Here is a 5,167-nt window from a genome sequence, read left to right as displayed (position 1 = left end):
GAAAAACAGTTCAAATAATGACCGGGCCATGCCGTGATGTCATGTTATGAAAAGTTGTCAGCAGATTACATGTGTGGAAATATTATACTCTCTACGATGGTATGTGGAATTTTTTTTGCAGAGTCGGACACTATCCTTGTGTTCGAAATCTTCTATGGAGTATTCAGAGACGGAACCCGCCTTGGAATGCCGAAGACAATCTGCGCGTCGGACTCATCGTCATTGAAGCCTGGTTCAGGGGCTACTGAGGGAGTCCTCAATTAGGGGGTCCTCGGATAGACAGACTATATCCTTCGGCCGGACTATTGGATTATGAAGATACAAGATTGAAGACTTCGTCCTGTGTCCGGGTGGGACTCTCCTTTGCGTGGAAGGCAAGCATGGCAATTCGGATATGTAGATCTCCTTCCTTGTAACCGACTATGTGTAACCCTAGCCCCCTTCGGTGTCTATATAGACCAGAGGGTCTAGTCCACAGGACAACAATAATCATAATCATATGCTAGCTTCTAGGGTTTAGCCTCTATGAATTCGTGGTAGATAAACTCTTGTAATACTCATATCATCAAGATCAATCAAGCAAGAAGTAGGGTATTACCTCCATCGAGAGGGCCCGAACCTGGGTAAACATTGTGTCCCCTGCCTCCTGTTACCATCCGCCTTAGACGCACAGTTCGGGACCCCCTACCCGATATCCGCCTGTTGTGACACCGACAGGGCCGTTTCCAACCCATGTTATCTTTCGGCCATCTCGGGGCCCATTTATTCTTGGGATCATTTGCACATTCGTTTACTTACAACCCGTTACTATCATTTTCTGCTTGTGGGCCAAATTTAGCCTGTGGTTATAGTCGGCCCGTTTTTGGCTCATTAATACGTTAGGCCGTTTTCATAGCATCATCAAAATACGGCCCATTATGGTCGGCCCATGAACGATTTCAACTCTAGCCCATTAACGGCCATAATGTGGTATGTTATTGGCCCATGTTTAGCCAACCGATCATACGCCCCGTAGAAGGCCCATTGATGATATGGCCCATAGAAGGCCCATTGTGTCTACGGCCCGTATAAGGCCCATTGTTTCTACGCCACGTAGAAGGCCCATTGTTTCTACGACCCTTAGAAGGTCCATTGTTTCTACGACCCGTAGGAGGCCCATGTTAACTACAGCTGGTGGGCATCAAAGTTCGCCACCAGTGCAAATATAGGGAACACCCTACACTATACAAAAATGGTTTGTTGTTTCCTTCAGCTGGTGGCTGCACGTTAAGAACAAATTTGGTATCGCACCAAAACAAATTACAACTATAAAACAAAAGGAAGGTTGGCATAAAAGTTAATAGTCTAGCAGATAAATGCACCACCAGAAGTTCAGAAGCTCAGTCCATTTAACCTGACTGTTACATTTTCATGTTGTATTATCCGATGGAGCACCATAACCTTCGCCTTCAGTTCTCCTAGGCTCCTGAACAACATACAAAATGTCTGATAGTCTGGTTTCAAAACCATGCATATCTTGACAACATCGAACAATGACTCTCCTTGTTTCACAAAGGGTCTCTATTAGGGAATGGACTTGTGTGTGGAGCGTAGATACAACATTGTTTTGAGCTTGCATATCTTGATCATGAGGCAGTTTGGACGAGATTGCCTTAACAACCAAGCCAGTATTACGCAGGAATGTGCTTTTGGCACTGTTAGTGGACTGGTACTGACCCACTGCAGCAAGAGCTGACATTGCGGTTATAGTTGAGTTCCACCATTTTTTCCATAGCTCGCTGAAAAGTTATGGTTTTACATTAGTAGTACCAGAACAGAAGATATTAAGGAGGCAGCAAAACCAAACAAAATAGCTTTGGTCTATATACAGAACTTATTCTGGTGAAGCCATGTAAAATAATAGTTGTATTTTATTGCAAAGTACATAATAAAACCAGGTTCCAAACATATGACCATGTACATCGCTAATGTATTGTCTATTTCTTCACATAGTATTGAGGGCTAAGGATAAAGAGACGAAGTTCATAATATGGTAAGCATAGTATGACATCATTCATATCACAAAACAAGTGAGAACAAACAAACATGCAATTGTAACGTTGTGTGGGGAAGTCCAGCACGGAACTAGATTATAGGTCAAGACCAAAGGAACATCACTCCTCTATTTTAATCCTTGTAAGGTGCAATGATATGCTAAGACAATTGTGTATAAAATTGAAAAGAGTAATAGACATTGGCTGCAAACCATGCAATTCAAGGCACAGGTCAGACTAAGTAGTAATTAAAAGGCATGAGGATTAAGGACTTACAACAGCGGCTTTGGCTGGTGTAGTCATGCCCTTCTTATTGCTGGTGTGACAGTCCTTGATGATTTCCACAACATTTGGTTCAGGTGCTTTTTTGGCCTTGTGGGCTTTCCACTGCATTTGTAACAAGTCAATATTGATCTGATAATATGGTATGGCGAAAAGAGTGAAACAACAGCTAATTACAAGAGCCTCGCAGTGTGCAATATAGCTACGAGATCCTGTCGTCTATTGAAATTTCACTTTCGTACGGTTGGCCTTGTTCTTTGAATAGTTCACCTACAAGAAGATAGATTTGTGTGGCACATGCGTAAATAGGACTTCAACATGTGATCTGATCACATATATATAATGTACCTGATACTTCGGATCGGACCAGTGTTTAACGAGGCCTCTCGAGTCTTCATCAGATATATTTTCCACTAGAGATGTTTGGGCAAGATCACTCTTAGCCTTGCCTTCAAAGTGAGTTTTCCTCAAGTTATACCGATATTGTCGCAGAGCAGACTTGAAAACATGGGTGCAAGCTTGTCTGGTTGCATCATCTTGGCTATCCAACATGAACCTCATCTGTTGAAAATTATGGGAGTCTCATTATCAGCAACCTAGAAAGTATTGGACAGAGCAAGACGATATTACTAATTTCCATACATAACCATACTTATAGATAAATGGTCGAGGAAGGTGTTGAACTGGGTTTCGTCTTTGTCATTCATGTACTGAATCCATGTTGGGAGGATACGTACATGACACCTAACAGCAACTACTGCCTCTAATACTAACTTGGTTGACTCTGTAGCATCACGTGTCCTTTTTATACCGGCCTCAAAACGGATCTCCATTCTTCCTCCTCTAGATTTAGTTAACCTATCGAGGATTATCCCTAATGTTTGTTTCCTCTTGCACCTAGGTGCTAGTCCAACAACAAACATAGGAAGTGTTACTGTACATCAAACTATGAGACTACATATAAAGAAGCATGCAACTGTAACTTGACTCCAGCAACTACCTTCTTGCTGTTGAAGCTCACAAAGTTCATCTGATCTTACCAACTCATCTTGTGTCAAGAGTGCTTCGGAAGTAGTGTCAGGTGGCAAGGGAGTTTGAGAACGTGCTGCTAGATGAGTTGACCAACGAGTAAATCATGTAGTTGGTGGTACTGTGGAAGGTGTTGCAACAACTAGGGTTGTCTCTGCTTGTTTGGTGGCAGCTATTTGTTTTTGTTTGGCTTGTTCTGCAGCTCGTGTAGCATGGGATACCCTGTCGGTACAATTTTCCGCTGGACTTTGACCTTCTATTGCACCATCAGTACTAGAAGAATCTGCAGGATTGTTCCGCTTCCCTTTCCTTGTCGTTCTGTCTTCCTTCCTCTTTCTCTGTGCCATGTTAAGTCAAGCCGACAAGAAAAACGAATAACAATTTAGTTCTTCAGAACAAATGTACTTTGATGTAAGAACATGGTGTGATAGACAGATATTGTATCTTCTAGAAACAGGAACACGTGTCTTAGTAACAAGTATAATGTGTAAAGTAAGCAGATGAAATTCAACAAAATTGGAAGTAATAAAAGCTAGACATCATACATAACATGCAACCACATATAACAGTGCCAAGTTAGAGGGAGCACCTGTGATGGTGCACTAGAGACGTGCTCATCACCAACACAGCTATGTTGAGTGTCTATGCATGTGTTGTATTGGAATCATCTTGGGGGGGATGGAGGAGTAGAATCTATAGAGGCCCTCCATTTGGAAGGAGTACCATCATCTGCTACCTTGCTAACTTCCTTCCGCTTTATTGATTTTGAATTGTCAAGTAAAACCGACAAGAAAAAGCAATAAAATTCACTCTTCAGAACTCATTCGTGCATGATACTGACAATCAATACTTTGATGTAAGGCAAACACATGATTCCGGGATGTAATAATACGAAAAACAGGACAGCATGGCATATTCAGAACTGTTTGTGTAAACTAAGCAGAATCCATTTCACCAAATAAGAAGCAATGCAAGCTAGACACCACGTGAAAGATGCAACCAATATGACTCTGCCAAGTTAGAAGTGTCAGGACCCCGACTCGATGTCACATCGATCTAGCTGGTAACACCTCATATCACTTTGCGGCCTCACGCACGGTATTCCCACGGGTGTCGTCTTACCTTTTCCCGGGACCGTTTGCGCCTTTTGGCTCACGTATATGATAGTGTCGCTAGCATCCATATGATAAAGAGCCCGGGCTGACATGACTAGTCGTAAACCCAAAGTGGCACAGACTTACAGGGACAGGCATCCATGACCCAGCTTCGAACGTGTCGGTCATCAGCAAGTGGGTCCGGGCTGTAGCACTGGGCTAGCAGGACTCCGGTAAACCGGGCTGTAGCGGGCTAACAGGACTCCGGTACTCAAAGCGTGACATTTCCCCGAAGGGACAGACACAGGAACGAAGAAGGACACATGCCGGCCAGCCTAAGTGTTCCAGAGCAGTAGCAAGCTACCATGGCTCAGCGGTAACACTAGGAGACATTTCCCGGTAAGAGAGGCTACTAAAGATAAACAACTAGATAGTCAGATCCCACACATACCAAGCAGGACCCCGACTCGATGTCACATCGATCTAGCCGGTAACACTTCATATCACTTTGCGGCCTCACGCACGGTGTTCCCACGGGTGTCGCCTTACCTTTGCCCGGGACCGTTTGCGCCTTTTGGCTCACGTATATGATAGTGTCGCTAGCATCCATATGATAAAGAGCCCGGGCTGACATGACTAGTCGTAAACCCAAAGTGGCACAGACTTACAGGGACAGGCATCCATGACCCAGCTTCGAACGTGTCGGTCATCAGCAAGTGGGTCCGGGCT

Source organism: Triticum aestivum, chromosome 6A, assembly GCF_018294505.1.
Source record: "Triticum aestivum cultivar Chinese Spring chromosome 6A, IWGSC CS RefSeq v2.1, whole genome shotgun sequence".
Taxonomy (NCBI): domain Eukaryota; kingdom Viridiplantae; phylum Streptophyta; class Magnoliopsida; order Poales; family Poaceae; genus Triticum; species Triticum aestivum.
The sequence above is the reverse complement of the archived record's forward strand: the minus strand, read 5'-3'. Positions refer to the sequence as shown.